Source organism: Chaetodon trifascialis, chromosome 15 (assembly GCF_039877785.1).
Source record: "Chaetodon trifascialis isolate fChaTrf1 chromosome 15, fChaTrf1.hap1, whole genome shotgun sequence".
Classification (NCBI taxonomy): Eukaryota; Metazoa; Chordata; class Actinopteri; order Chaetodontiformes; family Chaetodontidae; genus Chaetodon; species Chaetodon trifascialis.
This window is the reverse complement of record NC_092070.1, coordinates 5,277,036-5,301,075: the sequence shown is the minus strand read 5'-3', so window position 1 is coordinate 5,301,075 and position 24,040 is coordinate 5,277,036. Positions and strand designations below refer to the sequence as shown.

The 24,040-nt window shown below is 41.6% G+C and overlaps 1 protein-coding gene across 2 annotated transcripts in view; it reads left to right on the top strand.

Moving 5' to 3' along the window:
- Positions 1–24,040, top strand: part of LOC139343282 (thyroid hormone receptor alpha) — a 107,622-nt gene that overhangs the window by 36,641 nt on the left and 46,941 nt on the right. For both annotated transcript variants that reach the window (XM_070980813.1, XM_070980810.1), the window contains exon 4: positions 4,139–5,379. The gene's annotated coding sequence lies outside the window, so the exon portion shown is untranslated. The remainder of the gene's footprint in view (positions 1–4,138; positions 5,380–24,040) is intronic.

Genomic DNA, 24,040 nt, shown 5'->3' with positions numbered 1-24,040 from the left:
GAGCTTCAGCCAAGAGACTGTGCTCACTACAAACACACACACAAACACGTGCACACATGCTGTTCCGGGTCAGTGTGCCAGTCTAACGGTAAAAGACAAGTCAGCAGCTTCGGGAACAATGAAACAACAGTGCGATCGTTTATTGATGCCTGGAGGATAACTTCCCTTTTTGGTTTCCTGCTGCATCTCTGGGGTCAACGGTCAGGGTCAGATATGGAAGAATGACAGGCAGTCAGCCAACTCACTCGCCAGCCGGCCCTAAAGCCCGACGCTATGAATCCAAAAATCTCCAATGCAAAGTGAAGTATGCCACAAATACATCATTTAATTTGTGTAAAAAAAAAAAGTTTCATTATCCATTATTTATTTCTGCTGTTTTCTCATGAATCATTCAGTTTATAATACGCAGAACAATCCAGAATTTTAGTTCCTTTTGGATGATTAATGCGATCAATTTTCTGTTAATGTATTATAATTAAGCACATTGTCCCTGTAGCTTGTAGCAAAGATGAATCAAATGAAAGTAAAGAGTGCGTTTGGTAATGACTCTTTTCAGCTGCAGATTAAAACACATATGGGGGGATTCACAGCAGCAGGATGATGTATGGTGGACGCATGTTAGGGGTGGCCAGTATGACAATATCAAAAATTGTCTACATTTATCTGCCGTCAGATTTTTTGATGCACGGTAACCACATTTCAGCAGTGCATGTCTTGGTGTATAAGGCTGTTTGTGGGCAGCATTGGAACTTAATAATCAGGACTCATTTTATAGTCAGAATTGGATTTCTATGTTATTTTTTAATTTCTCTAATGATTATTTGACTTGCCAGAGAGCCTACAGCCATGACCACGGCTCTGTGAGGTGGCTTCAGCGCAGTGGTGTATTGAGCAAAATGCTAATATGCTTAGAGTGAAAGTAATGCTGAGGTGTAATATTTATTGTGTTTGCCATCTTGCTTTAACACATTGGCATGCTAGCATTTGCCAATTAGCTGTCTTTGATCATGCCATGCTGCTAGCATGAATAAAAACGGATCTGTCTGGTTATTTATTTTATAAAATTGCGTTTACTTTGATATACGATCTCATTCCTGTCACCTGCCCTAATGCGCATGTTCACCCAGTGTGGATCATTGGTGAGATTTTAATAGTGTCTGGACGACAGTGGAGCTCTATGGCACCAAAAGCTACACGGACAGTACTTGTTAATTGGATGAATTCTTGCTGGCTTTGCTCTTTTTTGACAGCTGGACAGATGTGGAAAATTGTCAGCCTTAGACTGAAGAGTTTTAGACAGAGACTGAACGGAAATATTTTAAAATGTGTTAGTAACAAGGCCCACTGGCTTTGAATTCAGGCCCCGCTGACGCTGACATCGTACACCTCAGACCACGGAGCCACCAGGTCACACCTCTCCCTCCTTCTTCTGTTGTTTCCCTCCAACAGCCAAATGGTTGTTAATTTTGTCGTTGATTGCTCTTTCTTTTTCCCACGTTCACAGCTAATTTGGCAGGCAACCAGCCACACACTCAAGGTTTCTTTTGCATTCTGACACTCACACTGTATTTCTGGTACTACTAATAGCAGCCTGCACTGTACATCTGTCACTGTAGCTGGTGGCAGAGGGAATTCTTCTTCCCCTCCTGCTTACAGAATGATGCATATCGTACAAAATGGCTCTTTTCTCTTATTCCCACTCTCTCTTGCTGTCTTTCTTCACATGATTAATCTTGATGTCTCTTTCAGTTGGCGTTTCCTGCTGCCGCTTAATTAGCCCCTCTGCTGAGGTCTCATTTGTTTGCCCAGGAGGCTACTGTATGTTAGGAGGCAATGACTTGTAGTGTGGTGCCTTTTGTTGTTGTTTTGGACACAGATAGAAGTGAAAGGAGGTCAAAGATTGACAGGTGTGTACTGTATGTGCAAACCCAACAGACAGCTCTTGCCTTTAGTTAAGGCTTTGAACAGACCTTCACTAAAGCCTCTTCAGGAGCTGTTCATATTTCAAATTAAAGAGTCAATGAAATGACAACAAGGTGATGCACAACAGCTTTAAAGACATGTAAATGACCACCAAGAGACACAAAAGGACTCAATAGTGACAAAAAATGACCGTTCAGAGACACAAGAGGAACTGCAGAGACACCAAACAACCACAGATTAATAATGTGCAGTTTTATTATTGCCAAGAGCCAGGACTTGAAATATGATCTAATATCTAATGTTTCTAAAACCCAGTATCAAGTTTGGGCACATTGCAGTTTAATTGAACACATGAGTGAGTTTTATAGTGTCGGACTTTGTGTATCCGCCTGTCCTTTTCGCTGTTAATGCATGAACAAGTGGTGCTAACAGTGTTAAGAGTCCTCGAGCCTTAGTCATGCAGATAGAGTGTATTCAGATAGAAAGATGCAGCGTGAGTCTTAAAAATGCTCTCATGGTTGCCTGCTCGTCATCACTTACAGCGCTATGGACCCTCCACTTCTGTGGGTGTGGCCATGTATTCCTCACGTTGTGGGGACATGCTGTCCCTATGGGGACAAAATGAAAATCCCCATAATGTAAATCATTCAATTTTAGGGTGAAGACTTACGGTTATGGTGAGCGTCAGTCTAAAGGAAATGAATGTAAGTCTACGTAATGTCCCCAAAAATAATGAAAAGACAACTGTGTGTGTGTGTGTCTTAAGTATGAATCTATCTTGTGTTTGTCTATATGAGAAAGCGGGCCACATCACAAGTTGTTATGTGTATGTGACAGAGATCCAACCCAAGAGCAGCTTGCACAGATGGAGGAAGATTAGCGGGGAATGTGTGTGTCTGTGTGTCTGTACATTGTGTGAATTCAGATGTGAGTTGCCAACAATAGATTTTCCACCCAGTAGCTGCTTTGCATACTGAACAAATACTGTCGCTTTTGTTATTGCAGGACAAAGTCGAAGCATATATTTGCTTCTGTCAGCACTGCGGAGCCATCGGAACATACAGAAATACACCGTCCAACATTAGACATGTTGGACGGTGTGTTTTTGACCACATGTAGGATACATCTTTCATCAATATGCGTGTAATTGCAAGCACAGGAGTGTTTTAGTGGTTGAGACAGGAAGTGCTTTCTCACATCCAATTTCTGTAATTTCAGTAGAAAAGGCTTCTTTTTGATAGTGGTGTCATTTTGGAAAAAAGCTAATCACACTGGTGAAGAGCAAAACACCTCACTGTCATGATTTAGGTATGGGAAAGAAGACGGTTTACGTCTCTGCTTTCCTTCCAGTCAGTCTCTTCACATACTTGTTCGGCATTGCTGCGAGTGCATGGCAAAGCATTTGACCTGGTTTTTCTCTGAACATACACTAACATGTCATTGTTGAGGCAGGTATAAACAATAAGCAACACCTACAGCATGTCTAAATTCACTGGAGAGAATCCCACCATGCACTGGGTGCCAGTCCATCACAACACTGACACATAAACAGACAAATACACTCAATGCTTTGAGCAGTGAGTCTTTAAATTGCTTGATGTTTCATCGTCTGGACTGTTTTTTTGCGAGTTATTTTTATTCCAGCAGAATAAATGTGTTGCTGTTTTTAGGTTCAGTTTTGATGTCAAAGACAAAAAATACCTACGGAGACTATAAAGTTTTTCAGTGTGTTGGAGTCCATCTGTCTGTATTCTGTCACTTACCTTGGTCCGGTTCACAGTGGTAACCGATCCAGAGGGGCTTAGTCAAGGGCAGCTGGACTTGCTTTAAATTCTTCAGGACCTCTCGCCTCTCTTTCAAAAGGCTTCTTCAGCTCTTATTGACTGGTGGGGTGTCTCAAGCTTTCAGCCTCTGAAGGGTCCTGTTAGTCTTATGTTCCTAAAATGTTTTGTTATTAAATTTGGTGAACCTGAGTCCTGAAGCCGCAGTACTCAGCCCAGGTGAGAGGGTCCGTTCACAAACAATCTGTGGGAAGTCTAAAATTTTGGGGAAAAATTTGCATTGATCACGCCAGAATTTACCAGAACACATCCGACTAGTGTGTCTCCATGTGTTGTGTACACTCTTTGCTGTACTGCAGAAACCCTGTCCTTGATGAAGGATAATAGTTCACGTGGTCCTGTTCTGAACTGTCTGTGTGTTTTGTGTTCCGTAGGTGGAGCCTCTGAAGAAACCTACCTGTGCACGTTAAGAGGCAGAACCAAGCGTCGACTTCTTCAGATGGACACTGGGAAACCACCAGCATTCTTTTTCGAAAATAAAAAAAAAAACACAAGATAGACATTAATCAAGTTTTAGCACAGTTTTACCTCCCACCGTCCGCTCCTCTCGCTCTGACCCTATCAGAGGAAACCTTGTCTGCTTTCTACCTCCCAGAGAACTAGAAAAGGGAAAAAAACAGCAATTTATTATCTGTCATCAGTTCCTCTTTTTCTTCTCTTCGTGCAACATTTCTCCATTTACCTCAGGGATTTTCTCCCACTGCCTACCTCCGCCACCAAATCAGCCAACCCAGTGACAGGAACACAGAGCAAAGACACACCTGTGACCTCTCACTGCCGTTACCGTGACAACCTGTATTGCCTCTCAAGCTCTCCTCACTGCAACCGTGACGACCAGCAATGACCTTGGACCTCTTACCACCTGCCAGCTCAGACCTGCTCACTGCCTAAATCGTCCTGTTCCACACTCGGAGCCTAGACCTCGGCTAGTTATTACTGGAAGGAAAAGGATCATATTGCCAGGCAGGCAGGTACACAGTCACAATAGCCTCACCCTTCTATATAAAATACCTGGCAGGCAACTATATACCTCAGCAGACACAGCTTCTGGATAGACACTCAGTCAACAGAAGGGAACTTTTCAGCAACAGCATTCAGTATCCTGGTGCTTCAATCCACCCAGCAGGTAACACGTGCTCACTAGCCCGGTGCTTCAGTCTACCCAGTAGACAACTCACTTCAGCATCTTCCATTTGCCTTAGAGGCGGGTGTATAGCAACAGTGGCCAGGGAGGCCTCCAGAGAAGCAGGGAGAGCGACTCAGGAGTATTGCCTGGCAGACAACTTCACTTCATTTGCTTCTCAGCAAAGTCACATCACACACAAGCTTCGTGATCCGAGCGGTAGCATAAATCAGCAATTGCCCAAGAGGCGTTCGGAGATCACAGAAGACGCTGAGACGTTCCTCTTGCCTCGAGCTTCCACCAAGTAGAAGTAGAGCTGCCCATGGAGCAGGAGAAGTTCTTGGGGGCTTCATCAGCTTTTCTAACTCTGGAGGCAAGCCACAAAGAATAAAGAACCTTCTGGCAGATTTAAGTCCACAGAAGATCCGTGTTGTGTGACAGTGAAGAGAAAAGGAGGGGAAAAGAATTACAAATAAAGAGAAGAATGCAGCGGTGAGTTCAGTTTTCATACTTTCTGTGCTTGTTTATCAGCGTGCTGTCTTTCTCCTCAGCTACACGAAGTTAACATTGTGTACCAGTGAATAAAAGAAAATGCTTTTAGCTTTTGATATTTTTCATTTCTTATCTTTTCATTTAGTTGTTTCAATAAGTGACATTTAAATGGCATTTCTGCCTTATTAGATGATCCAGAGTGGAGACAGACAGGAGATTAAGAGAGATGGAAAACACACTTTGCTGTAAAGGTCATTCAGCGAATTTGAACTCTCCAACAATAACGTACATCTTGGCAAAGAAACCTCATACAGCAGAGACTGTGCTTGAAACGTCTCTGCCACGTTTGAAGCTTGAAGCAACCCTAACTGAATATGATATGTAATGTATGTTAGGAATCAATTTTTCAGATTTTCAAGCTTCAGATGGGGCATTTCAGTGGTAAACAAGGTTTGACTTGATGATTATGCTGTCATATTCCACAGTTATGGTCACAAGTCATGAGGATTTTTATCTTGAGCAAAAGGTGCTGACATTCATGGTCCCTAGAGGACATGACCTCCCGATGATCACCTAACCTTTCATCTAGTGCCATCACCAGTCATACATCAGTTTGGTTTGTGACCAATATCCTGCAAAACGACATTCCCATCAGCCTCAGTGAGATGCTTTATGTTTAATGTAAGCGAACAGATGTGAGCATGCTAACACGCTAAACAAAGCTAGTGAACACAGTGGTAAACATTATACCATTATATCCCCCTTTATCTTAATGCTTTGCCGAAATATAGCCTCACAGAGCCGCTAGCATGGCTGTAGACTCTTAGTCTTGTTTTACTACCTTATTTTAAAATGTGTGTAAAATAAAAGGAAAAGGTCAATAGAAATGTGAAAACTGAAATCCTTAAATTTCATATCCTTTGTAATTACAAGACCTTTTTGCCAGGAGTTCATACCAAAAGTGGGGATGCACCGATCTGATATTGGTATCGGTATCAGTCCCGATATTGAAAAAAATTCTAGATCGGGTATCGGTGACAATGGACCTAATACATAGGGGCCAATCTGTTCAGTCTGACGCTATGCTAAAGGCGCCGTGAGGGGCATCATGCACAAGCAACACGCAGTGCTGAAGCGCACATAATGTGGACCGCATTGTTTTCAAAATAGAGCGAGCGACAGGATCGGCTATCTGGAACTTTTTCTCTCAGCCTACAAACTCGACAGCTACTTGTAATACCTGTGCAGTAAATGTTCCGAGGGGCGGTGGTAAAACATAAAGTTGTAACACAACCAACTTAATCAAGCACCTACAGAGATTTCACACCAGGGAGCACGCTGACTTCATTGAACTCTTTGAAAGCTAACTCTGAAGGAGATGAAGGAAAGAAGTGAAAAATTTAAACCTAATAGTGTGCAGGCAACAAAAATCACGGAGAGGGTGTCCCGTGTCACTTTTAAGTTTAAGTGCACACAGGCTGGATGAGAGTTACGTGCCACACAGTGCAATATCAATGCTACAAACTTCCATGGGTCACACGCCAGCGACGCGATCGCAGCTACCGTGAAGGAGATGTTTGACGTACATTGAGTAAAGTCCACATGATTCTAAGGGATGCCAGCAACATGCGAAAGGCGATGGACAGCATGAGAGTGCGTAGTTTAGGCTGCGTTGCACATACAGTGCAGCTGGTTGTCAATGAGGGACTTCTGTCACAGCGCTTTGAGTGATGCCGTTGGAAGCACACTTCCAGATTGTTGCACACTTTATATTCCTTTGATATTTTGAATTGCACTAACTGAACCAGTTACACTTGTTACATTTTTTTTTACATGTTGTTTGACTAAGCTAGAAAAGCTGTTGGTTTAAGATTGTTGTACTGGTGCATAGTTATTAAATAAATAACTCAGTACATTTAGATCTGTTTTTAAAAAAAAAAAAAAAAAAACAGGAAAGAAATGTTTAAGTCAAGTCTGATGCACAAAAGAATGATCCCAGTCTTTTCCACACAATGAAACATACCATTTGTTAGGTAATTCAGCGCTGTTTTTCTGGATCGGTATCGGCTGATTACTAAACCTTAGATATCGGTATCGGAGGTGAAAAAGGTGGATCGGTGTATCCTTAACCAAAACACAAAATAATGTTCAATTCAAGACAGCGATACAGTTGCAGAGGTCAGTGAGTGTAACAAATGAAGCTGCTCATGACTCAACAGTCTCCAACTTATTGTGAAATGAGGGCTCTTAAGAGAAAAATGGTGAAGTGAAAAGTATTGCAGCAGAAAGGCCTTGTGGTCTGATGAGAGTAAAGTAACATTTGAGCTACAGTTATGAGTGGAAGGGAGCTAACAGCACACAAAGTCTGAGGATTGTAGCTTCATCTGGGTACCCATGGTACCCAGGACCAACTACATCATACTCTGAGGAGTGAACTGAAAACAGCCAATACTGCTGGCTATGATGGTCCAGCGCTCTCCCTGCCGTCACAAATAAGCAGCTGTCTGATTTTAAATGCATGCCATGCATTTTCAAATTCTTCCTTAAATCTGATGCGTCAACCACTTGTTGAAGCAAATAACTATTTGTGTGCATGTATTGGTTCAATGCACATTCACCTCTGTCTGGCAGCCAATCACTGGTCTACGACTCAAACACTAATTCTTTCTCTCTCTCAGTGAACAACAATTAAAAGTGTTATATGTGAAAGCTGTTTCGTCCAATTAAACATAATGAATAGAAGAAGTTTAGAGGAACAGTGCTGGAATCAATAACCCATGCTGATAAAAACCTAACAATACCCAGCAAGGCTCGTTAGGTACTGAGATGATTTCTGATGAATGTTGCTTCAATACGGTCTGAGTTTTGTCAGGACCAAATTCAGAGTTCAAGTTTATGAGTTACTGCTTCATAGACACTTTCTAAGTAAATGAGATGCTGACTGCAATACCTGGGAGAGGTAATTTGAAGGAGCACTGAACAGGTCAATGCTCATGAATTGATGTTTTCAGCCGTGCTAACAGCGTGGCTTTAGGGATTTCACCGCTTTGGTCCACTATGGATGACTCTTGGGAAAAAGGCTCAACCAAACTGCCTGCATTATGTTAAGCCTCAACTTTACGTGTCTGTCTAAAGTTAATACTTGTTTTACAGTTAGGTTGGTGAATGCTTCACGTTAGCTGATACATCCAGTCTTAGGCCTATGCTCTGCCATTTGAAGGCCCTCCCGTTTGTCTCCCAGTAACAGTCACATACAGTTTTTCAGGGATTTGCCCCATCGTGTAGAAAGAAGATGAAGACAATTCAGCTTTGGCAGCAGGCGGTCGACAGTTTCACAGGTTGTGCCCACTTGTGCCTGTCAGATTGCCCATGCCTCCCCACCTGCCTGTCATTGAAAATGAATTGCTGGGTGTCAGTCGTTCTCCCTCTGAACCTCTACCTGATACTGCTAAATGTTAGTATGTTAACATGCTAATCTGAGTAATTCCGACAACCTTATGCCTTTTAAACATTAACATGTTAGCATTGACATTGTGAGCATGCTGACGTCAGCATTTAGTTTAGAGCACTTATGGTTTCTCAGTTGCTTCTGTCACATTAAACCCTCATGAATGCCTACGTAATGTACTGTTGGCAGTGAAAGGATCATATGGAAGAAAGTGGGAATGTTCAGTGCCAGGGATTTATGGAATCCATTCCAAATCTGATTGGATAAACCTGCATCATGCATCAAAAGAAGGCTGTTTCTCTGGCAAAAGGAGACATGTACATTTCAGCTGTCAGTCCAATAAGAACATCAGGGGGCCCCTCGGGAAAAAAAAAGAAGCAACATGGCCCAGATTTCCTAAATCATCTTAGCATTATGATCTGTGTTCAATTACTTTAAATGTGGAGCAGCTTTACTTCGTCATTTTGATGAGATCCCTGCATGGAAATAATGCACAGCACTGCTGCTGCATATTAACTCTGGTCTTTGAAATATGCTGATTTAATCCAGGATTTTGGTAATGTGGCCACACCCTTGTTTGACAAAGTGTGAAGGCGAGGGAGGAGGAAAGTACTGTAAAGGAAGAGCGTGAAGAGTAATGGAGAGATTACAAAGAGAGACTCACCTCAGACACCCTCTGTCCTCTCATTTCATCGCTCCCTCAGTCATTCACAGGGATTCACACATGTATTACCCTCCATCATTGTTAGTCTCCTCACATCATAGCACCATAACTTGTTCTCGCCCTCTGCTTCGTGTTGCCACAGCAACGCACACCCTTCCCCAGCCACCTGTGGCTCAGATACGCAGTGATGTATAGAGCGCAGAGCCCACATCAGCCAATCAGATTGCCCACTTCTTTGTGTGCCAGTACATGCGCGTGTGTGTGTGTGGCTCTCTGGTCCAGTCATGTTTACGGATCACTGAGCTGCTTGGACCAATCGGACGGCTCGGTGAAGTGTGTGTAGGTGGTCGTGTATATCGCTAAGTGGCCCAGTTGTTCTGCAGCCACATTAAAGGGCACATGGGGCCGACAGAAGCTGGATGAGATCTCATTATCTTGTTGTGTGTGTGTGTCGGTTTGGTTATGTGCTCAGGTACATGGAATTGGAGCACTGAGTGAGTCATCATTGGGCTCTCTGAGACTATTGCTGCAATCATGCTGAGCGTGTGTATCTGAATGTGTGGACATGTTGGTGTCTATTCATGCCACCCAGTGCATGCTGGGTTCACTAAGGACTTTTCCACCTGAAAAATCAAAGTGAAATAAACCAGAGGTTTGAAACCCATTTTCTATTGACGGATCTGTCCACTGGCGAGGAAGAAAAACACTCTTCCAACAGAAACCTTTTTTAAATTGATGGAACATCAATACCCACAATGTGCTTCATACTTCATGGTAGTTTTTATGTTTCCCTTTTAGTGGCATCCCTGTTTAATATTCAGTTTGTGTGATGTTGAATACAGGTTCATTTTCGTCTTCACTACGTTCATTGTACAGTTAGTGATGTGACATCTAATACACTGATCATTAAGTGGACTGATGCTGGCATCAGTCAGGACTGAACCTTTATGTCAAAGTGGGCATTTTCACAAGGACACAGTGATTTGACTAGCAACAGCTCAGATGGGGAAAAACATGAAGGTATCTCTTTCAGACATAAAAGGCACGTACTGATGCAATTTGGACACACTGTCAGGTTTGTTGAGTGACCTTCTCTTATGTTGTTTTGATGGTATGCTTCTGATGACTGTAATTAAAACCAAAACACGTTTAAAACCATTTCCATTCTATCAACAAACAGCAGATGTATAAATCCCCCTTGAATGATCCTATTATTGGCTGCTGTGAAATTGATGTCACTCTCATGTCAATTAGCTTAGCTTAGCATAAAGATGAGAGGCTCTCTGTACTCTCTGTACAAAGTGGAAAAAGTAGGCCAACCAGCACCTCGAAACTTCAACATAACCAATTAGACTATTAGATTATTTTTTGTTTAACAACAGGCACATCAGGAAGTCTTGTCGCCACATTGAGGTTGCTAAGTTTGGTACCATCGTGCCTGAACGGAGACCTCTACAAAAAAAACTTTTGCTCACCAATCACATCTTGCAAGTGTAGAGGATAAACTTTTGTTCATTTTTTGTGCAGATTAAACAAACAAGATGTAGCATGTTAATTAGTGAGTTTTAGTTAATTAGTGAGGCAAATTTTGACAGAGCCAAGCTAGCTGGTGTATTTTATCTTCCACCTGTACCCTGTTACATCACAGGAAAGCAGTGTCTTGTTTTGCAGTACTGCTGGTGTTATTTCCATTTCCTGGGGTGGTACTTGTATAATGACAATAGCTTCATTACCTGTTTAATTGGTAGTTGCACACAGGGCAATTCGGAATCTTTTTAATTAGTGCTCTCTCATGTGTTTCTCCCTCCTCACATTTATTTCTTGGCCTGAACGTCCCTGTTAAAACATGCATGATATCGCTTTGCTTTAAAATAGGTCAGCCTCATAAAAATGGCAGGGTTTTTTTTGCTCTGTGGTTCTCTGCAAATTTAAAGTGTAGGCAGGCTTTATGTGTCCTGTCACTTGACCATTGGACCGTTGCAAACAACAGCTGTGTTTGTAAACATCTGTCTGGTTTTTCCAGAGCTTTTTCTTCCTTAAAACATTATGATAAATTTTACATAATGCAGAAAAAGAACTTAGAGTACTCCATTTGTGCTAAATGGGTGTTTGTGATGCTTCAGTTTTCAAAGGCAAATGAAAACATGAAACGCACAGCATTCTTTTCCTTTGCTCAAGTTTTACTTTCACTCAACACTCAACACTCATGAAGCGGTAATATATCCCAGAGATGATAGTCATTAGTGGTCTCCGTCAGCTTTGCTGCGTATTTTACCCATTTGTCTTTGGGAAACTGCTCAAGCTCTGTCAGCTTGCAAGGGATGGTGAGTGAAAAGTAAAAAAAAAAAAAATCACCATAACCTAATTGATAAATAAGGTAAAGAACCACAAAAAGTCAATGTTGCTGGTTTTTTATTCTGTCAATGTGTTTTTGCTTAGTCTGTTCAATCAACTGCTCCTAAGGACTACAGAGTACCTAGTATCTTAATAAAACACAGGTGAAGCTGGGTAGTCACTGACAATTTGAAAGCGTTGGTCCCGATCTCCCAAATGATTATTTTCACTCAATATTAGAAAATATTCCCGCTGTACACTGGAAAGTTCATTAAATGTGAATGGTGCCACACAGCTAGCTACTAGGCTACAATAGAGCTACATCAGACAGATACATAGGTCAAAGTCAAAGGAGTGGATCCTCTCATCGTGGTATATTCCAGTTATTAACTGTGCTAGAGAATAAGAAAAACAACAGCACTAGGATCCAGAACATTGTGAACTCTTTACTGTTCACAGTGACAATAATCCCATTACTGAGCAGTCTGTCCAGGAAAATGTAGAAAAAAGTACTGCTGATGAAGCACTAATGTGTGACTAGCCGCTGTAAATTGTTCAAGCGATCAAACTACAAATCCCTTTGAGTCTTTCAGTAATCCCTGGGTGGGATGTCAGTAACTCAAATTGCAGAATAAATAAGGATAAAGACCCCATCACAAAGCAAAGACTCTAACAAGATATATAACACAAGCAATTAGCATTTACTATGTGCTGCTCACTGGGTCATGAAGATATGAATTGTAGGTGTAGTGCTGCCACGGTGCACCGCAACAGTGCTCAAACCCTTTTTTTTTTTTCCAAGTAAAGAAATGGAATATTCAAATTGACATTTAAGGTGTGTTGAGTAATTCATAATGGCAGCACATGCTTTGATTAATATGCAATAAAACATTCCACCTTAGAAGTTGCAGGTAGGTGCACTCTGCTACTTAAACAAATAGCACTACAGCCCTGGAGGAATGGAATTTTTTCAACCGTGAAAGCCATTGAATTTACTTTAGAGAAAGAAAAAAGAAAAAAAGTCACTTTAGGGAAGTATTTTGGTCTACACACATACAGTATTTATTCATTTAGTGTTTTTCAGCTGTTTGTGTCCTAAAGAAAGACGACTCTTTGTAGGAGCCACTCTCTACCTGTATCTAGACCTATTCTAGGTTTCTAGATTAACAAAGTAGAGAATAAAAGATGCTTTTGCCGTGGAAGTCAGAGTTGCCTGAATTAAAACTGGTTGGCAGAATTGGTCAGACTTTTTACATTAAACTGCATGGAGTAATAAAACAGGCAGCAGCCACAGTGAAGAGCTGCAGTGAATGTGCTCTGCTGGAAAGCTCTTCACTCCATGTGCGGTCAATCATGGCGTCAAAGAAAATTGTCAATTATCAAGTGACTTCTTTATTAAAACAGCCTGACTTTGTTCGACTGTAAACTGTAAACTGATACACCAGTTGCTCCTCTGTGTATTGCTGAAAAAGTCACAGCTGAAGGGAGTTTTACTGCAGTATTACAGTACACACCGGGTGTCACCAAATCAACCAGGACCAAAATCATGAGCACTGTAACTTCACCAGTTGCCTCTCACATTGAAGGACTCACCTTTGTTATTTGATTTGTTTCCATTTGATTTGCTTACTTGACCTAAACTTTTGATGCATCAGCATCTTGAAGCAAGTGTGGAAGGTAATAAGTGCTATTAATGTGCTGCACCTACTGTAAATCAGTAAGAAACTCATTCCCGATTTGACCTTCACCGTGGGAACCATAGCTTATGAACCCTATTGCTAATCTTATTATCAGGGATGTCCTTAGCCAATCTGCAGGCTCCGTGTCAGCTCAGCTCTCTAACGTTGGTAGTGGCTGTCTACAGTAAAGCTAAATATAACATGAGTCCATTTCCAAACTTGCCCTGTTTGCAGCAGCACAGACATATCAACAAGCAGTTCCAGTTCAGTCAGAGAAACTTTATTTGGGAATGATGACATGATAGTTACATTTGGTGGAAGAGGCTCTGCTCTTTGCATCAGCTCCTCAAGAATCAGAGCTGCAATGAGGATTCTGCTTTAGTACTAATCCCCCCGTCAAGCAGCATTAGTTCATCTAACCATTTCTAAAAGCTGTCTTTGTACTTGTATGGATGGGAGTGCATATTATCAGTCAGCTGTTAGCCAAACAATTTATGCATCAATAAGCCACTTATACTGAGCGTGAATGAGACAGCTGACAACAAGACAGTGTGAGTGTGGAAACAACCAGAGCTGCTTTGGTTTAAGCCTTGAGCAGGTGCACTCTTCATTTGACCCTGAGTTGTGAAGCATTTAATAAGGTCTGTTTCAATTAGTGATCAACCAATTATCGGCCTGGCCGATAATATTGGCCGATATTCGGCATTTTTTCGGTAATTGGCATCAGCCATTTTTTCCACCGATAACCGATAAAATTAATTAATGCATTTTAAAACGCGCTCCTTTGACTCTGATGCAGCCATCTTTCCATCTGAAGTCACCACTCTTGGCTGTGTAACAATGTCCCGCCCACAGCCCTCACTGATTGGCTACATGGCACAAGTGAGTCAGTGACAGGCAATCAACACTGAAGCCTCCACATGCAGCGCCACAGACAAGGAGAAGCAGACGACTGCTCCGGTGATCAAGGCAATAGAGTCAGTCGAAGCTGCAGTAAAAACCCTCTATGATGAAGTTTTAAAAATACCACAACCTTATGATCAATTTCAGTGATAACATGCAAGCCCAGAGTTGGCATTTCACAGACCTGCTTGTCTAATCACATCAAGCATACGACTTAGCAAGATAAATAGTGTCACGCACCAAAATGGGGGAAAAAAAAAAAAAGATGTAACCAAGTGAACATGACCTGAAGCTCCACACTTAATTCTAAAAAAAAAAAAGAAGACATAACGATATACCGGTAGGTAGACTATAGCAAGTTTAAGGGAGGAAAACCTGCTGAATTCCACTGTTTGGCTCTGGAGATGAAACTTCAACAAGGCATATTTCATGATGACCCACCGCTACATTATAATTGCCATTCTTACGCTGCAGTTGTCGTTCTTCTGCTTGGTGCTTTCGGTGGCGCCTGCAGAGCATGAAGGAACATCACAGCCACCGCAGTTCTTCTGAGAGAGAAAGTCTGAACTGCTACTGATTCCTGAATCAAAGCAATCAAGGCATTTTGAGTTGGACCTATTTCAAATTGGTTTTCCAACCAAATAGCTGCGTGATGAGTGGCACAGAACATGAAGACATGGTATTTTGTTTGTTTGCTTATGACTTAAGTTCTCTAATGAGGAAAGTAAATTTCTCTTCCACTTATCCGGGACAAGCAGACAAGCCTCAGTGTCGAGCCCTGCTCCTGTTGACTGAAAACTGTGGTTGAACTTCATCTTGTTATTCATACTGGGAATGAAGGATGGCTCTTCAAACCTTAATCATGCAGCCACAATCGTTCTTGACACTCCTTTAAAGGTTCTAAAGAGGTAAACACTGAATCAAAGCCCCGATTAAGTCAATGAAATATGTATAAAATCCAAGCACTCTTGGCCAATTCTCTTCAGCCTCAGTCTAACAGAGGCCCAGTCATGTTCTATATATACACAGTTCATGCATTCAGTTTTATAATTCATGAGGTCGTTTGAGGCCATGAAATGTGCTGCTGAACTTTTTCTAGCCTGCCGCTCTCCATCTGTCTGTGAAGTCACTCAGTTCAGAGAACTAACACAGCACAAACATGCGCGCACATTCTAATCGCTCGTACATGTTAACACTGGGAAGCCTTGTGCGTAGATGCACAGTGCATACACACACAACAATGCACACACATCAGGTCTGGTTCTTCTCTCTTTTTCTCAGTTTTTTTCCTCCTCCTATCACTGTTTCTCTATTTTGGTCTCTCGTTCTCACCTTCATCTCATCTTCCGTCTCTGTTACTTTCTCTTCTTACCAAGTGTGTTTCTCATCCCTCAGCGTCTCCTTCATCCCCACTCATCCTCTCACTTTTTGAGCTGCTCTTTCGACTAACTCTTTCTGTCTGCTGTGCTTGTGGCCTGTCTGGCAGACATGTTGAATGGCGGTTGGATGGACATGGAGTTCTTGGCAGGCTTGGTTCCTGTGTGTCAGCACGATCTGCTGTCAGCTGTCCTCCTATAGAGATATGCCTATACAGTAAATAGATCAAGACTTTCAGCTGCAGTATACAACCAAGACAGTCATATTAGTCCTGGCTTCACATTCTGTTTGACATAGGAGGTGGGATGAAGCCTGATACACGGGTTAGATGTTAGATTACTGCTGTTTTGTGCACTTTGCAATGTGCTGTATGTGTATGGGAATTCATCTGAAAGTGCTTTTCCAAGCACTAAAACCAAAACCAGATTTTTAGCATCTGTGTTTGTCTGCCAGTGTTTGCCTGCGTTTATGTATTATAATATTTTCATGTGTACTGAAACAAAGACATCCTCTCAAAACTTGAATAATGCTACCACGCAGCTATTGTAGCTATATGCTACAGACATTGAAATGCTGTTAATACACTGATGGAAATATAATCTAACATAAATTGTGGTAAAAAATAAAAAAAGAGATTTTGAGTAAATATGAACTCAGAGGATTACAAATTCTGTAAATAAGAACCGGTGGTTTACCACATTCAAATCGGTGTGAAGAGCAGCATATAGAGCAAATAGCAAGTACAAAGTAGAAAGATCATTTGAATGCTTGCACTTAGTGTCCATGAACATTGCTGATGTGCCTCAAACAAAAGATTGAAAACCTTGTTGAAATTGCTTGCAAACAAAACCATAAAGATGATCACGACAGTTAAAGGATTTGAAAAGATTTCTTGCAGGGAACGTAGCTCTGGATGACTTGAATTTCTCTTCATAAATGAAAGAGGCAAAACTCGACAGCGTTTGTACTTTTGGAGAGCACTATGAACCAGCTGAAGCCACACAGATTTTTGCACTCTCATTTACAGACCAATATCAGTGGTGAAATGTACCCAAATATCCTCTATAACAATACATTTTCATCAAGAAGTGGCTTCCTCTTAACGGTGAGCTTGTGTGCGTGGGTGTGAAGTTGGCACACACGGATTCTAACAACATTCGGCACACAGCTGCCAGTTAAAACCTGCAGTTGAAAATTGGATCCAAGATTTTACCAACGGTAATGCCATCTTGAAGTTGGAACGTAGCTACAATAGTTATATAGAGGAATTCATGAGGTATGTGGTAGTATTCTAGTAGTATGAAATACTGTTTGCCAAGAGATCTCGATCTCAATTCCCAGCATTCAGCCCTAATGGTCACATGCTCCCACATAACCACTCAGGTTTATAAGATGACACTTGATAAAATGCAACAAGCCACTCGGTACGGTTGTTTTTCCATCTCTTGCTCATCCACATTTCTGTGCCGAACATCGAACTTATTTCATGGCAATAAACGAGAAAGAAAAGAGTGGTATGTTTCCTGGAATTTTCGAATCACTGGAAAACCTACAAGCAGCCTGTCTGCTTGTTCATACTGCCAGATTTATGTCTGCCAGATCTCCATGTGATGTGATTTGCCTGCCCCCTCTCCATGTGCCCCATGTCCTCTTGTGGAGATGCTCCAGTTTATATTCAGCTATGCAGAGTTGATTAGCCAATCTACTGGCTGATGATTCCTTCCGTGTCATATATCCCTGTTCCCCCTCATCCAATGTCCCCTTGCATATGTCAACCTGCTGCTCTCAATCAAAGCAATATATAGGCATATGAAGAAGCATGTGGGCAAATACAAAGACAGCACGGACTGAATTAATACACTTCCCATACTGCGCTAAACACAGAGTAAATGTCACTTATAGTTTACCTTCATCATACAATGTCAGAATGTCCATTACAATATCATGCATTTGTATAACATTTTAATAATTTGAAGCCTTCCTTAAAATATAAGCACAGAGTGAAGTGCTTCCTTCAATGTTTCTAGCTGACACATTTTAAAATGAGACTTCTGTCAAAGGGTGTTATATGCACATGACGCCTGCATACATGATACAGTGTGAAAAGGCGGAGGCTAAAGTTGCATGTCCAAGGAACAAAGTTAGCATGTTGATAATCCAGGTTCAAGGCGTGTCATTAAGGGAACAGTGCTGTTTTTCTATTACAGTGTAGAGCTAGTTTGTCCCGATATCAAATACAATGAGGAAAAAAAGTGAACTCACTCCATTATTTCATTCAAACGTAAGTTTGGCTTGCTCAGGCGTCAACATCCCCAATTCCGAGAAAGGGCAGAACAGAGCTGCTAATGGTACCCTGAACTCTGATAGGCGTGGCTGTAGCTCAGGAGGTCGAGCGGTCATCCACCAATCAGGAGGTTTGTGGTTTGATCCCTGGCCTCGGCAGTCCACGGCTGAAGTATTCTTAGGCAAGTGTGTGAATTTATATACAGTCGCTTTGGATAAAAGCATCTGCCAAATGACTAATTGTAATTGTACTGTAATTGATAGCACTCAGGACCAGCTTCCACACACAGTGAGGTAATACGATGCACTGGATGTGCTAATTATCACCAGAGCTTTTTTAACATACCCTGTAACCCCACAAACAGTCAGTGTTTGGGGAAGGGGTTTAGTGCACAGTCGATCGTTCTGGTTTTTCACAGACGTGGTTGTGGAAAATGATGTTGGCACTTTTCCATTTTACTCCCCCGCATTTTCAGAGTTGCACTAAAAAGTTACAGGACAATCATCCTCAACAATAATCAAATCACAAGTCCTCTAGGCCCCTCTTAACATTACTCATTTTTCTGCGCACACTCCAGCTCGTAACGTAGCTGCAGTTATCAGCCTTTGTTTTCCTCTCTTCACAAAAAGCTGCTTTCATTTCCAGGCCTGGATAATCCGTCATAATTAACATAAAGCTTTAATTTGGTTTTGTTGCAGTTTCTCTTTAGTCTTTATTTGACTGTGCAGAATTAAGTCTTTTCATATCAGGATTTAAATCTCTTAGGAAATAATCCCTATAAAATATGACATCTTGCAGTTTGTTTCGAGTATTTTTTAGCCTGAGTGGCAGCTAATTTCCAATTAAGTGTAACACTGTGAAGTTATATTTTAAAGCATTTGAAGGACACATTCATTACACACTCCAAATGATTGGGTAGATATAAACAAGACCTGGAGTTGAGACCTAACTTTAAATGACACAGTTTGCCTCCTGCTCAGTCATGTTTTGTTGCTGGAAGCTTTGTTTGTACTGTAGAAATGTTGAATTGGCCCAGTAAAAGAAAAGTTTGTTGTACTTTTTTTACTGAAAATATCCAAACAGATGTGAAGTCTTGATGCAGTGCACAGAGTTTGTATCGTCAGATTTTCACGTCTGACACACATTACAATAACACTACTTGTTTTAAAAATGACCTAAGTGACCCTTTAAATGCTTCCTGTAGCAAATGAGGATTGTGCACCAGCAGACACCGAGAGATTATTATTTAACAGAGCTGCACATCGAACATCATTTGAAATATCCAGCATATTGCTGGAAATGAAACCAACCCTTGAAGATGACGAGACAACCGTAGTCGATATAAAATGTCACCCAGAGGTTTCTGAAGAGCCGTTGGGAAGCTTGGTGACAGTGGCTCCACAGTGCTGCCTCTTGAGAGTGACCAGACCAAATTCCATCTAATCCAAAAATGGGTTAAGAGGCGGAGTGTGGGTGGAGCAGAGGCGGCCCGAAACCTGGTTGCTGAAAGCTTGCAGCTAGCTGTTACTCAAAGCTTTAATGGAATTTACACGAGTGATTTCTGTTTCAACATTTGCCCCTGTACAGCTGTCATGAACAGGGAAATTACTGATCGAGGCCAAACTTTTTTTATACCAGGCTGTAAACATATTTATTTCTGCTGTAAAGTTTGGAATTTTAGTATGGGGTCTGCAGGAATTGATTTGCCTTTCTATGCACCAGAATTCCCAGTGTTAACATGTAAGAGTGGTTATAATGCCTGTGCGCATGTTTGTGCTGTGTTTTGAACCAACTGACTTCACAGACAGTGGCAGTTCGAGAAAATGCAGTTTTTGGCAATTTCACTTTTGCTTCATTTTTCAACTCCAGAGGTTGCTGCTTGAAGGCAAGATATGGAAAAAAAAAACCTCCCATGGTCTCTTGAGTTCTGACAGATTTATGAGCTAACAGATGATCACAGTATGTGATCTATGCATCTACAGTGCAGTAAAGGCCACATGTGAAGGATGTGCACATGAGATGTGGAAATAAATAGAAATTATACAATATTTGGAGACTTAGAGATTTGGATAACCAATTTAATTGCGCAATGATAAGGAGAAGGCGATTATGGCAAAAAACCTAAGCATTCTCTCTTTTTAAGACAGCATCAAAGCTATCAGGTAATGCCATGTAATGAAGTGAAAGTTTAGTACCTTTAAGTATAGTAAATGTACTTGCAGGATCTGCAGGCTGGGACACGAGTGAGTGAGTTTGTGAATGAGTCATAACCCAGTTTCATGCAGAGCTTTACATCTAAGATTTCCAGCTTCTATTCCTAATTGTTTTTGATGATGTTATGTATTCACAGAGAAGCAGCACATAATATGATCCAACAGCTGAGGGAGTAATGCCTCTGTCTGCTCACATGGTGCTGGATGTTTCCATGGTAAGGTCGAGAGCGACTGCCTCCCAGTTTAACTGTTTATTTTACACCTTCCCACTCAGTGCAGAGAGACCTCCGCAGCTCTGAGCATGGCTTCACACAGGGTGACCTTCTGTAGTGAAGGACTGGTGGGGAGAGATATGTTAGGTGAAGGCCATGGACAGAGCTACACATGCATTTTGTCAAGTATATAGCACCGTCTCCATTTCTTCACGTATCTTTTCTAAACATCTAAACATGCGTTTCCTATCATTCATCATCAGAATGTTTCTTGGCTGTGTTTTTTAATCTGCTTATTTGCTTGTGTATGGGAGATGTGGGAGATAACAGATGTTGGTATTTACTTCGATGTTATAGATACAAATGTCTTTATTTTTCCTTTACACGTGCCTCTTTTATTAATTTTATTTTCTCCCATTTCCAGTCTTCATTACAGTTCTTCTGCCCAGTAAAGAGCGTTTTGCCATGCATTTTTATTTTTATGTCTTGTAAGCATTCTGAGGCAGCAGCTGTCGCCATCTTTTCGGTGTGTAGAGTTAACATGGTTACAGATGTTGTTCTTGTCTGTTGCAAAGTTACTGTCAAAGGCACTGTTAACCTGTTTACAACAGACTGTTTAATAGTTCACACACACAGCACACATGTCACTCTGCTCTGTAGTAGTCCAACCAACTGACTCAGTTGTCGTTCTCAAACTCTGACTTATTGCAGCCACCTGAGCTCCTCACCGCAGAGCAGCATCATTCAGAAGCTGGAATCACTGTTGACTAAAATGGGGTTCACTGTGTGTGTTAGCTTGAGACAAGCAGGTAGAATGTTGGATAGCATCAATAAAAATGTACTGAAGCAAATACCTTGAAGATTTAAACGGCTCAGTCATTCCTATAAAAATGAACATTTGTTGACAGGAAGTAACATTAACATTACACCCATATATCAAGAAAAAGCTGAGAACAAACATTGATAATCAGACAATCAGCTTACAAAAGCGACAAAAAGGTCAGACAACAACAATCGACAAAGAATGAACAAAAACGATTGTCATGCAATACAGATAATGAAGCATTAAATGAGCACATCTAGCATGAGGGCAGTTTGCAGTTCATTGAAAGTACACATGGCATATCTAATATTACATAGTTAACTGTGAACTGTAACAGCAGAGCTTAATGGATGAATATCATGAGATTATTATTTCATCTTGTCAGTAAGGTAGTCCATGCAACCTTAGTGATCAAATGTATGTACTAAGTACTGTGACATATAGCAGCTATAACAGGGTTTAGCTGCTGGAGTAACAATGGGCCAGTGAGACAGTGCAGAACATCATTATAATCAAGTGAAGGCATTAAAACTGTTGGTTAAGATAAGACAGAATTTAAAAGACTTTTATTCTGCACAGAAAGGTGTTAACATTATGTTTGACATCATCATAAACATCTGTCATGAACATGATGACTATTGTCATCATCGAAATTGGCCTCCTTTGGTGTAAGAGGCTGTGTTCAGTTCTGGGATGGCTGTGCTCACTGGGAGGCTGTTGAGCCCGGTTCTGTTGCCCACTCCTCCCACCTCCTCTTCCAATCAGTGCAAAGCTTTTGTGCTTGTGGTGTAAACACTCCCCTGTTACTCCAAGCTCCCGGTGCGGGCACAGCAGAGTCAGCAAGGATGGCTAGCTGCAAGGCTAACTGAGCTAATTAGCTAATGGCAACTACAGTTATCAGCAGTGAACAGTGAATTTTGCAAAAAGCAGTGCTATCTGTCCATCAGCAAACTCTGTCGAGGCGGAGCAGCTGGTGTTCATCAGATGGAAAACCAGAAAATATTTCTTCCATAAAATATGATCCGGATCAGAGTCCTCCTTGGAGCCACTGTAAGTCACCTCGGCAGTGATGTGAAAGTGAATTGCAGTATGAATCTGTCTGGGTGCCAAGTCGCAAAAAATACCAATTCTTGAATAATGGTACTTTAAGGTATTTAAAAGCATTTTTGACAGTGTAATAACGTTAAGTGGCATCTTAATGAAAACTCCACATTTTACCACTGTCACTGAGGTCAAGGGAACAGATCATATTGACACGGCAGCCATGTTCCTCTGACATCACGGTCAGGGTGAGAAGATCAAATGATGTTATCTGACAGATTGTTGTCATCTCACCAGATCCTCATTGATCAGCAACTGAAAAGACAATGGATAGTGAAAATCTGAAGAGACATTGGGCCATATTTCAAGATAAAACAACACTTGTGTTAACCCATTTGTTTTCATTGAAGCCTGGAAGTAAAACACACTGGATGTGATCAAGCTTGCAATGTGGTCTCTTTACCCAACCTCATAAGTGTTCTGGTTAAGTCAGTGACATTATGCAACATTATGCTCACTGTGTAATGTTTATACAGATTACATCCAAGATCTATGTCATTTCTCAATACCAAGTACGCCAAGTTCGGACTTAGCAAGTTCGACCTGGGAGTACAATCTCTCCAGGACGGGAGGCCGCAGGACAGTCGTTCTGCAATTGGGTCGACAGCGTAACTGACGTTAGTAGGACGACACATCTCCGAAAACTTTAGAGCAAATTTTAAACTACGCACTATTGTGATTAATCAACCACAGATTTTAAGTCCATTTTCTCACATAAAATAATCTTAAAACCACATTCCGTACTACTAAAAACTTGTAACTTATAGTTGTGAGTCCTCTCCTCCGCCATTGTTGCTACAAAATGCATTCTGGGATACGTGGTTGCCCCAAGTCCGCACGAGTCACCACCCGATGCATACTCGATAAAATGGGAGGTGCAAGAACACATGCGGGTATTTGACTGTACTTGGTGAGATGCGGACTTTTGAATTGGAACAGTACTTCGCCTGAGACTGATGACGTTTCTCAAGTACACAAGAACACAAGTACAGAGAAGAACGCATATTGAGAAAGGCCTCTAGTCTGTTTTCCAACCACTTGAACAGTGACATTAGCTAACATTACCGACAAAGACTTAAGAACCAGTAACATTAGCTAATTCAATTCAATTTCAATTCAATTTATTTTATTTGTATAGCGCCAAATCACAACAGAAGTTGTCTCAGGACACTTTCCATATAGAGCTGGTACAGACCAAGCTCTTTTATCTACAAAGAAACCAACAATTCCCCCATGAGCAAGCATTTGGCGACAGTGGCGAGGAAAAACTTCCTTTTACCAGGCAGAAACCTCGAGCAGAACCAGACTCTGGGTGGGCGGCCATCTGCCTCGACCGGTTGGGTGAGAGAGGAAGAGCAAGAGAGGGAGAGGGAGACAGACAGACAGACAGACAGACAGACAGACAGACAGACAGACAGACAGACAGACAGACAGACAGACAGACAGACAGAAATGCAGTCAGAGAGACAGAAATGCAGTCAGAGAGAGAGAGACAGAAATGCAGTCAGAGAGAGAGAGACAGAGAGACAGACATGCAGTCACAGTAACAGTGACAGTGGGTGTAATAACAGCAGTAGCAGTTGCAGTGGATGTCAGGCAGGGCCAAGGCAGGAGATGCAGCTG